A 12,743-nucleotide genomic window follows, 5' to 3' on the forward strand; every position below is an offset into this window, starting at 1 on the left:
ACATAAATGTTCAATATTAGATTGACTGCAGTAAACAGATTTATTCAGATTCATGAAGTGCAATGAATTAGTCAATCTATGAAGCAGATAAAACATGTGGCTATTTATATTTTCAGGAAACCACGGATATATAAAGAATCGTGGTTTTGCTTCATTCTATATTAATCACATTCAATCCAAGACTAAACAGTATGTTTTAATACCACATGTGTCATTTGAATGGCCTTCATCAAGGCACAAGTATATGGCCCTTGAAATAGCAGCCCTTTCTCTGTTACATTGAGGAAGCCTAAGGTGAATACTAGCAACAGAGGGTACCCAGAGGCCACCCAATAACTGACCGGAATCTGGGGTAGTAGAACTAATGTGTACACATTGATGCCTTGTGGTATAAGTTGAATTTGTTTGAGTGGCAATAAATGTAACAGTCAGATAAGACATTAGGGAAGCAATTAAATGTACACACTAGCCATACATTCAAACAAAACTGAACAATGCAGTAAAATGTGTGTATATAAATTATACCATATAAAACACACCAAGTTAGAGGATTGAACGCTGTAATTGTATACTCATTCAAAATTGCCAAATTTCCTGCCCAGACGTTAGTCTAGGAACGACCTGCAAAAAATCCAGAGATGGGGAGACCCTTGATTAGCAGGCGTCCACCACTGTCTAATGACAGCAGCAGCCTCTTACACTCAGTACAGCAACAGGCTGCACAGTTTTACACATAAAACTTGACACCTTCTTTCATAGAACGCCACCACTGCAGGAGTTTCGAAGTTAGGGTCAAGCTGTAGTGACCCACTATCTGGCACAGACAAGAGTCAACTGCAAGTATCTGAGGCAAGTGTATCGATAGTAAATGGCTTGTGTGGACTGGACATGTCTTCTGTAAATGTCTGTATTACGTGAATGCTGCTTATACCTTTTTCGTCCATATAAAAGAAAACCCTTTGCAAGTTAGGTTGGTAAGTGAAAAACAATTCTCAAGAATATAGTTGTTCGAAAAAAACTGGTAGTCATGCACTGATGATGGCTCTGGCCGATTGGTCATTGCAGTGTTTTTTTGGGGAGCCATCTTGGCTCGCTGGGGATGAGAAAGTACCCAGACACTCCACAGTGAATGAATGGAATGTATACATACAACGATTAAATAAATTATCATGTACCGTGGTCACATCGTTTATATGGTCCTCACATTACGTGAAATAGGTCTGGGTTATCTACACTATTACCAGCATATCTCTTAACACCTCAATGATAAAGTGCTGGAAAGTGAATGGGGCATTACACAGTCTAAAGGGCATCTTTAAAAACTTCTATAGCCCATACATGGCACAGACAGCTGTTTTTTAACTCATCCCCAGAACACAGACCAGATTACACACCCCACGCCAATCGATCTTGGTGTACAATACTGAATTTTGTCACCTGGTCGCAAATTTGGGTATCAGAGACAACCTGTATCGCTTCTTGAGTGTTATGTTGTTCAGAGCACAATGATCTACACATGTATGTAAATCTCCCCCAAATGGGACGATATCGGAGAGCATGAACATCTTATCATACTGTTACCAAGCCCTGCGCTAGACAGTTGCATATGTGTTTGTTGTCAGTCTTTGTCAGAGAATAAACTTGACTGCAAGGAAGCACTGCATATGGCATGAGTTCTACACTACAGTGTAAGCAAAGGTAAACAAGGGAAGGCCGAAAGGGCAGAAAAATAACCAGTAAATGTATCCAAAGCAAAGCCCTCACAGCTGATAAATATGTCTCATTGGTGTCAACTTCCTACTCTGTGCAACTGAAGGAGTCGGGTTCCATGTTCTAGATCCAATATTGAACCTCCTGTCGATGGTTCTTTTTATCAGCATGAAAGCGTAAGGGGAGAGAATTCGTTAGCAGATCAATCATTGTAGTTCCAATTTACTAGGACTCAGAGACTCCCAATTAAATTTAGTTGGTTTATTAAAAAGCCAAAAATTACTGGACGTACAAGCATCTTAAAGTGAGAGTGTAGAAATACATTGGAACTAATACAAAGCCAAACCTACGGATGAGGTTAGGGCAGTGCAACATGCACAAGATGATTAGTTCGAGGATCAGGATACAAAAGATTATCAAGCAGACATCCAGATTCCCCTTCATCGGACGTTTGTGGGTATATAGTATTAGTCTGTCCCTACACTACCGCTAACGTGACATCCCTACATAGCATTTCCCAAGGCACGACCAGTTAAGGGGTCAGCTTGTGACGCCTTCCTAAGAAGTCTCTTCACATCAGTTGGGTCAAGTAGAATAAAGCTACAGAGCTTGTTCTAAGATGCTCTCTCTCTCAAGGCAAGGCAGATGTCCCCGGACACTTTCCCTAGTTACAATATATCAATACCACAGGTAGTATCCCAGGGTGCTTTGCAAAATCACGCCATACAGTCAGGCCACCTCCTCATAGGTAACTTTCCAAGCTTTGGTGAGATGACCTTGATTCCCAGTCTTGCTCCGATGAGAAAATACAACAGTTCTCCATTATCAGTATCAACCCTCAATTTATCCTCTTCTCCCTAAGCCTAACTCCTAAAACAAAGACATTATTCTAATTAACAAGGATGATTCTTCCACCTGCACCAGAAAACATGAGAAAGAACAAATCCAACGTGCACATGAAATTCAACTATTAAATCTCATGTGAGAGCTTTCAGGTAAACAGCATTTCATGCCTACCGAAATCTGGCAACATAAGGAAATAGAACACAGGCATTATTTGTATTTGTATTTTGTAAAGCGCAACATTCATCCTGACGGATATCACGGCGCTGTCTAGCGGAATGTGTAGTAGGTTATGTTGGGGGCCATCAGCTGCTCACACTTATGTCATCGGAAAAAGCTGGGTTTTTAGCTTTTTCCTGAACGTTACATAGTTCTCAGTAAGACGCAGGTTCATAGGTAAATCATTCCAGTGTTTAGCCGCCGGGTATGAGAATGATCGGCCGCCTGTTCTGACTTTCTTTATACAGTTGGGCCTAGCTAATAGTTGGTGTTGTGATCTCAGGCACCTTGTAGGGATGTAGAATTCGATTTTATTCTGAAGAATTCTAGGTCCAACGTTATGCAGTGCTTTGTGCGCATGACGCAGCAATTTGAATCTTGCTCTTTGGCGCATAGGTAGCCAGTGGAGCTGTCTCATGCACGCAGACGCTGAGCTAAATCTGCCTTTATTGCACACAAGCTTAGCAGCTGCATTTTGTAGTACTTGTAAGCGTGAGAAAAGGTAGTCTGCCATGCCTACATACAGTGCGTTACCGTAGTCTAAATTATGAAATTACATATAAATGAACACTCTCTACTGAGCACTTTTAAATTGACACATTACATGAATAATTGTCAGCAGCATGTACAAATTCTACAAGTTAATGTTTTCAGCTAATCGTGTATAATTTCAACATTAATCTCTTCCCATTTAGATGGAAATATTCCTAACACACCACAATTCACGTTATTACAGTTCACGTTCTACTGTCCCAAGTTAATACGACAAAGGATTATATGAGGGTGCGGACTACTCATGATTATGATGCACCCTACAAATGAAAAGTGGATTTTGCTCTACATCAGTCCCGCCTCTGATGACAAGTATCATCACACCCAACACAACTCCCTGTAGGGAGGACCGATCTAAACAGATGTCATAGCCAGTCTCCCCTGTCGGAACCTCTTAAGCACTTAAGATTTTCGTAGTGACTGTCCTGTGGTCTCTCCATTCTCCTTTCCCTAAGGGAATTTTCAGCTTGTCCAGACTGATGCCACTTGTAGGCCCTCACTATTCCAAACAGCAAGGTGGCACAGACCACGATTATCACTCTTGGTTTCAAGATATAACCAAGAATTCCTTTCCCAAGATTCATAAAACAACTTCCAACTTTTCCAAAACCTTTTTGTGGTGATGTCATGGCATTAGGTCATATGTGGAATGTTGTTAGGTCATTTAGAGTGTTGATAGATTCTATGTATTCAATGTTCTTTGCTGTCAGTTGGTTTCCTGATCTGGCGATGCAAGGCAAGGCTCTCTGTGTCTGAGAATAAATCTACATTACAATCACCGTGTTCCAGTCATCATTTCATTGGCGACAGAAGGATGGGATTTCGCTCCACAAGCTACCACCATACAACGAGGTGTCAATTCTGACTCGGTTACGCTTGATTACAGAGTGTTTTCATCTCGTGAGATTGAACTTCTACTGTGAGTAAGTTCGTTTTGCTTCAATTTTACTCTCACGACACGTCTTCATTATTCTGGACGCGGACTTTTTGAAAGGAATGGGAGCAGAGCCTTTAAACTGAACGAAAGCAGAGAGCCGTGCCCTTTTGAACTCTGCTCCGAGTGGTTTTTTTTTCTTTCCGCTCATTTAATTAGACTCGCTTTGTGCACACTGTTTAAAACTCTGTAATATTCAAAGTTGCAGTCTGAAACGCAGTAACATTTTATTTTTAATAGCCGCGCATGTATTGCTCGAGCTCGAGCACAGTTTGAAAACGCTCACGCGGCTCACCTTCGTCAATGTTCTGTCATCCTTCGTTTACCGAACTTCTGCCACTCTGAATTCTTTGGTAAGAACGCAAAGAACGTCTTGACGTAACAACACTGTGGAACGCATCGCAATTGGAACGCATCGCTATTGTCTTCATCAAGGAAGCCTCTCATTCACGCTGATGCGCACAGCGTATGTGCGTCAGTTTCATTTTTTTTTTTTCTCTTCGTTTGTTTGTTTTATTTGTCAACGCTGATACGCACAGCAGAAGCGTATCAATTTCAAAGAGAATCACGTGTTGTATATCACGCTGATGTGCACAGCAAGCACGTTTTGGCGCAAATTAGTGAAAGAATTTATTTTACATCGCGCTGATGCGCACAGCTTTCTCTGATAATATTAAGAACTTTATATGACAGTATTCAAGTGTTCGCGCTCTATCTCGTCAAACAAATTACTCACACATTACAAATAAAGTACCGTAACAGTTGCAGTTTCTATATTGCAAATATTTATTTATTTATTTATTTATTTTTTTTCCCATCTCTTTTTCTCTTCTTTTTTATCCCTCATTGCAAAATGCAGAGTGTGACTCCTCCGGCACCATTTTTACAAGAACCAGGTGATCCTCCACTTGAATGGAAACTATGGATTAGATCTTTTAAAGCTTATCTTGGTGCAATTGATGGTCAGAGGTATAGACCAGAAAGGAAGAAAAATTTAATGTACTATCACTTAGGGGTAGAAGGTCAAAATGTGTTTGATCACCTTCCTGACTTTGAGGCACCTGAAGGGGAAGATCCAGATGATTTTGATATTGCAGTTATGCAATTGGATAAGTATTTTGCGAAAACAAAAAATATAGTTGTTTATAGATACAATTTTTTCACTAGAGCGCAGAAACCTAACGAAAGCTTGAATACTTTTATAACTGCTTTGAAAGTTCTTGCTGCAAAATGTGAGTTTGACAATTTTACTTCGCAGTTGATAAGGGATCAACTTGTGGCTAGGTGCTATTGTAAAAAAGTGCAACAGAAATTGCTCACTTGTAAAGATCCCACTTTAGATGAGGCAGTAGATATCGCTAAAAGCATCGAAAGGTCAATGGACGATGCGAAACAACTTGAGTCTGCATTATCGAATTCAACTATTTCTGGAGCAATCAACTCTAAGCCTTCATCTTTTGGTTCATTGTCTGGTTCTTCATGGAATGCTCCAAGAAGACTCATTACATTTAGAGGTGGAAGAGGTTTTACACCTAACAGGGCTGGAAGAATGTTCACGCCTAATAGACAAAATAATTATAACATAAGCTGTTATAGATGTGGATCATCCATGCATGTGTCATCTTTTAAGAATTGCCCTGCACTTAATCGTCAATGTACTAAGTGTGGGAAAATGGGACATTTTGCAAATGTTTGCATGGGAAATAGGAGAGGCAATGTGAGATGTGTAGTTAATGATTCTGTAGAGGTGTCAAATGATTTTGACTGTCAATTCAGTGACGAAGTTACTAATCAAGAATATCTTGTGGTCGTTAAAAATTGCACGAACAACTGTGTTACATTAGAAATTCCTGATCCAGAGGTTGATGTCATCATTGACAACAATCACATTCAACTCCTTGTCGACACTGGTGCTCGCATCACCATAGTGTCGCAAGAAAAATACCTTGTTTATTGGTCAAACAAGAATCTATTACCCCCTGATATACTCACGGTTGCTTTTGAGGGCAGTAAAATTGATCTCCTGGGTTATTTTTGGGCAAGTATTAGTGTTTTCGACTCAACTATCAAAGGTAAGGTTTATGTAGCCAAACGAGGCATCAATGTTCTTGGTCTTTTACATCAAGCAGAATTTGGTCTCACTATTAAACCTGGTCAGCCAAATCCAGTTTTCATTGACAAGCAAAGTAACGCTAATCTTAATACTAGTATTGGCTCTATGGTTGTCCCTCAATTAAGTACCTCTTGGGAAGAGAAGTATTCAAGGATTTTTGAGGATAGATTAGGCAAAATCACAAACTTTCAACATTTTATCAAAGTTAAGGATGGTTCGTTACCAATTAAACATAAGCTTCGCAATGTTCCTTTAAGCATTAGAAGTGATCTCACAAAACATTTGCAATCTCTGTGTGAGCAAGGCATAATAGAGAAGGTTGAGTCTACACTTTGGCTTTCTCCCATAGTTTTGGCTAAAAAGAGATCTGGGGATCTGAGGATGTGTGTTGACTTGAGGAGTCTCAACGAAGCTATTTGGGTTGATGGTTTTCCTCTTCCGCGTATTGAAGATCTTATCGCCAAAGTAGGAAAGTCTTCTTGGTTCACCAAACTTGATCTCAAAGCGGCTTATCACCAAGTTGAGTTGCATCCTCAGTCCCGACATCTGACAGCATTTGTTACTCCTGATGGGGTTTTTCAATTTTGTCGTCTTCCTTTTGGTCTTGCTTCAGCTGCGGCAGTATTTCAGAGATTAATGACAGAAATGTTTAGTGATGACCCCAATGTAGTGGTTTTTCAAGACGATATTCTTATCTTTTCGGAAAATGAAGTTGAACATGATGTTGTGATTGATAGAGTGTTCAATGTTTTGGCGAATAGAGGTGTTACTTTGCAAAAGAGTAAATGCATTTTCAAAGTAAGGGAAATTGAGTACTTGGGACATGTCATCTCAGAACAAGGAATCAGACCCAGACCAGGTCTTATTAAAAGTATTATTGAGGCTCCCTCTCCACAAAATAAAGAACAACTAATGTCATTTCTAGGTCTGTGCGAATTTTACTCCAAATTTATGAAAGACTTTGCTAAAACCACTGAATGTTTTAGGGCATTGCTTAAGAAAGGTGCAGATTTTATTTGGTCTGAAGAGTGCCAAAAAGGTTTTCAAACTATTAAAGATCACATTGTCAAGGCTCCTGCCTTGCAGGCATTCAAGGAAGGAAATCAAACTGTCATCACGGTTGATGCTTCTGACTATGGTTTAGGAGCGATTCTCTCACAGTATGCTTGTGGGAGAGAATATACAGTTGGTTTTGCTTCCAGGACTCTCCGTCCGGTTGAACGGAAGTACTCTGTGATTGAAAAGGAACTCCTGGCCTGTGTGTGGAGTGTGGAAAAATTTAAGCAATATGTTTGGGGTAGATCTTTTATTTTAAAAACTGACCATAGACCCCTTGTTGATATTCTCTCTGGCAAAAATGTCAAACGTACCACTGCACGCATAGCACGTCTGTCAACAAAACTCATTGAATACACTTTCAGTGTAGAATACATTCCAGGAGGGAAAAATTGTAGAGCTGACTGTCTGTCAAGACTTCCTATTTCAGACCCGGATGATCAAGATTGGGAAAGTGAAGTTGAGGAATGTTTTGTAGCTCTAATTAGTCAGGAGAATTTATCCTTTGCAGAGGAGGATTGGATTATACAAATTGATAAAGATCCGGTCTTAAAGGAGGTTGCATCTTTAATAAGGAAAGGGTGGCCGAAAGAGAAGTGTTTATCACCTGAACTTCAAATGTTCTGGAAAATCAGTAGTGAACTTTCTGTAGAAGGTGGTAAAATAATTAGGGGTGACAAACTCATTCCTCCCAGTATTTATCGTGAGAAAATTGTTTTGGCTGCGCATTCTGGTCACCTTGGGTCAACTATCACTAAAAGAAAAGTCAGGAGTGATTTCTGGTGGCCCAGGATGGATATTCAAATAGACACATTGGTTAGAAATTGTTCACGTTGCAATACCAGCGACAAAGTGTTAGTACTTGAGGGTACTGTTGAGTCTCCTGTGGTTCCTCCAAGTAGAGCGTGGCAAAAGATTGGAATGGATTTTCTTGGTCCGTTTCATGTTCTTCCCTCTACTTCAAGGTATTTTTTAGTAATTATTGATCATCTCTCCAGGTGGGTTGAAGTTGAGCCCATTTCTGCACCAAATTCGAAAAGTGTTATTAATTGTTTGAACAACATTTTTGCTAGAGAAGGCTGTCCGGAAGAGATTCTTACGGACAATGGGGTGCAATTTGTGTCACATGAAATGACCACTTTCTTAAATTCATGTGGCATAAAACATACCAGAACTCCTCTATATCATCCACAGAGTAATGGTAAAACAGAGAGATTTAATAGAGTTGTGGTAGAATGTGTACAAGCAGCGTTCAGATCTAGATCTTGTGTTTTTAAAGCTGTTAAAGATCTTGTGTGGTCGTATCGTACATCACCTCATGTTACTACAAATTTCACACCGTTTGAACTCATGCGAGGTAGAAAAGCATCTAGCCAAGTATATCCTTTCTGGATGGTTAAATCTTATCATCAGGGTTGTGATTTGAAATGTTTATGGGAATCTGCATGGAAAACTTCGAGTGATGTTTCATCTAAATGTTGTCTTCCTTCAAGTAAAAAGGAGCCGCATAGATTGTCAATTGGAGATTGGGTTAGAGTCAAAAATCCAGTTTCAGTAAGAAAAGGATTTACTAAATTCCTAGAGCCACAACAAATTATAGATGTACGTAAGAATGCTGTGAAAGTGTCAAATGGTAATTGGTGGAGTACTTCTCGCATAGCAAAGGTTCCATCTCTTTCTTCTAACTCTAGCAGATGTAATCAAAATGTTTCAGGAGGGGATAGTGTCAGGAAAAGCACTAGAATTTGTTCTAGACCTCGTAATTTGCAGGATTATGTATAATTGTCAGTTATTGTTTTTTTTTGTTGTTGTCTGAAAAATAAGTTGTTTTATTTAAGGGGGGAAGTGTGGTGATGTCATGGCATTAGGTCATATGTGGAATGTTGTTAGGTCATTTAGAGTGTTGATAGATTCTATGTATTCAATGTTCTTTGCTGTCAGTTGGTTTCCTGATCTGGCGATGCAAGGCACGGCTCTCTGTGTCTGAGAATAAATCTACATTACAATCACCGTGTTCCAGTCATCATTTCACTTTTCCAACATTCTCTCAAATTCCCACAGTGGCCAAGTAATGTATCTCATGATGTATATCAGGGATGTTACTTATCAATCAATCAATCATGTGTTTGTTAAGTGCAACTACTCACCCGTAAGGGTCTCAAGGTGCTGGGGAGGAGGGAAGGTGCAGGTTGCAGTCCATCAAAGAGGAGGTCTATCGAAGAGCCATGTTTTGAGGTTTCTCGTGAAGATGGGGAGTGATGTCGTCTGTCTGAAGTGGAGCGGTAGGGCGTTCCAGGCTCTGGCCGCGAGGAAGGAGAAGGAGCGGCCTCCCGATCTGGTCTTCCTGGCACGGGGGACCACTGCGTAGGAAAGCTGGGCTGATCGTAGTGTCCTTTGGGGTGCGTAGAATTCAAGTCGGCTGTTCAGGAATACTGGTCCAGTGTTGTGGAGGGCTTTGTGTGCTTGGGTGAGAATCTTGAAGGTGATTCTAGCCTCGATGAGGAGCCAGTGGAGTGTGTGCAGGTGCTGGGAGATGTGGCAGTGTCTTGGCAGGTTGAGGACCAGTCTTGCGGTGGCGTTCTGGATGTTTTGTAGCTTGCCGGTGAGGTTTTTGTTTATTCCGGCATAGAGTGTGTTGCGGTGGTCAAGTCTGCTGGTGACATGGGCGTGAGTGACGGTCTTTCTGTGCTCGAGGGGGATCCATTTGAAGGTCTTTAGTAGGGGGTGGAAGCAGGAGGATGTGACGGAGTTGATCTGGCGGTCCATTTTGAGTTCGGAGTCCAGGATAATTCCGAGGTTGCTTGCATGGTCCATGGGGGTGGGCGGGCTTCCGAGGGCGGGAGTCCACCAGGTGTCGTTCCAGGGTGTGGGCCCATGATGAGCACTTCTGTTTTGTCAATGTTGAGTTGTAGGCAGCTGCCTTTCATCCATTTGGCGACTGCTTCCATGCCTTCTTGAAAGTTGTGTTTGGCTGTGTTGGGTTCGTTGGATAGGGAGAGGATGAGTTGGGTGTCGCCTGCGTATGAAACAATATTGAGTCCGTGGGTTCTGACGATAGGGGCGAGCGGAGCCATGTAGACGTTGAATAGCATGGGGCCGAGGGAGGATTCCTGGGGGACTCTGCAGGTGGTTGGTGTAGGGTCCGAGAGGAAAGGCGGGAGTCTGACCCGCTGTGTTCTGCCGGAGGGGAAAGAGTGGATCCAGTCGAGGGCCTTGTCCAGGATACCTGTTTCATGAAGTCTGCGTGTTAGGGTGACGTGAGAGACTGTGTCGAAGGCCGCTGAAAGGTCGAGGAGGATGAGGGCTACTGTTTCTCCCCTGTCCAGGAGGGAGTGGATGTCATCTGTTGATGCGAGGAGGGCGCTTTCTGTACTGTGGTTTTTTCTGAAGCCGGATTGGGAGGAATCGAGGATGTTGTACTCTTCGATAAAGGTGGCGAATTGGCTGTTGATGGCTTTCTCGATGACTTTCTCTGGGAAAGGGAGCAGGGAGAAGGGTCTGTAGTTTTTGAGGTTGGTCTTGATTTTGTGGTGGAAGAAGGTGCTGAGTTTGTCGCAGAGGTCTTGCGAGGGAGGGATGTCGGTAGACTCGCTGGTGGGCTGGGCAAACTCCTTGATGATGCTGAAGAGCTCTTGCTGTTATGCGCATGTGTGGAGATTCTGCCTTTGATCGCTGCTTTTCTCATATTTCTGAAGAGTTGGTGGTGGGCGTTGGTGGAGGCTCTGAAGTTGTTGTGGGCTTCTGTAGATATGGAGTTCCTCCAGGCCTTTTTGAGGTGGCAGCATGTGCATCTGGACTCTTGAAGTTCGGTGGTAAACCATCTGGCTTTCTTGGCGTGTGTGTTGTTGTTCTTCTTGAGGGGGGCTATGGTACTTCCTCAGATCCTTACTATGGTCTGGGATAGAAGTACAGCACTGTTGGACCTTTAGCATTTTACAGACTGCACCCTCTTTTGCTAATAACATGTCTAAAGCAAGACGGTTTTGCATCACCATAGCTCTGATTAAAACAATCTAGCCATCTATGAGTACCATCTATGAGCCATATTGACCGACAACTTATCTACTATGGTTGACAACCTTCTGATTTTGACATAATTTAAAACCACCCCTAAACAAGATATCATTGCTTCAAATACATCTCCTACAATCTCTCATGCACTTGTTCCACGTTTCTCTCTAAGTGATGACTTCCCTTCCAAACTCTTCAAATCTTCCACGTGGTATATCTTAGGAAACACTACAGCCTCATAACAAGTACCATACAAATTATTCGGCAGTCGGACATTTGCATGTCTCCCACACACAAAGTACACATTTGGCACCACTTGTACTGCATCCTGCAAGAACTTCTTCGAAGAGGTATCAATCAGAAATGTGTGTTCACATGCACTCTGTGGTGTCATAACGCATCTGTACTTGCGAATGCAAAGCTTTCCTCATTGTTCCCAATCTAGAGCTACTGAACCATAACTTCCCTTAGTCTTGTGAGCTAACTCTTCCTAGGTCCATTTGAAAACTTCCTCCCTACTATCAAGTTTAAATATTAGACCCCTATGTCTATCTTCTACTTGATCTACAAACTTCTTCTCTATCTCGGTTAATGTACAGGTTAAATTGTGTCTGTGTGCATAAGCCGTATCTAGCGTAACAGTAGGTACAAAATATTTTCCCATTCTCTCTTCTGCATATAATAATTGTATTTGTTCAGATGCTTGGAGATTGGAACTTCTGAAAGCACCAAAACATAATTTGAGAAATAGTACTCCTAATGACCCTTTCCATAAAACATACTAAGAAGCAAACTGCAACTAATGCCATACGTCAGGGGCAGGTGATGGTACCTAATGCCCCCTCAACTGAGGCAGGCAATTACATGCACACAACAATCTCTCACATCCCTGGTATTCACATACTCATACAGCAATTTCACAGAAGCATTCAGCGTATGATCACCTTTAGACAAATATACATGCAATGATCAACTAGTTTGCTTTCTCAAAGCACTATCAGATCCTAATGTACCCTCTTTTGTGCTAGAAGTGGTAGGCATGGATGTCCCATGTACTCCCACTCCCTTACCTCAGCTTCATGTGGACTTATAGTGGACACAATGATGACTACAGCTATTACTCCGATAAGTCCTACAATAAGTGTACCTATTATACATTTGTGCCTATGGTTCGGATTTCCAGACTCCATTTTTCACTGATTCGGATTGTAGCTGTAAGGGGATTCACACAGTGTCTCTTTCTCTGCCTCTCACTGTTGCACAAACCAAAGGAAATGATGGACGGAGTGTTGAACATTGCAAGCA

The sequence above is a fragment of the Triturus cristatus genome, chromosome 4_1 (assembly GCF_964204655.1).
Source record: "Triturus cristatus chromosome 4_1, aTriCri1.1, whole genome shotgun sequence".
Taxonomy (NCBI): Eukaryota; Metazoa; Chordata; class Amphibia; order Caudata; family Salamandridae; genus Triturus; species Triturus cristatus.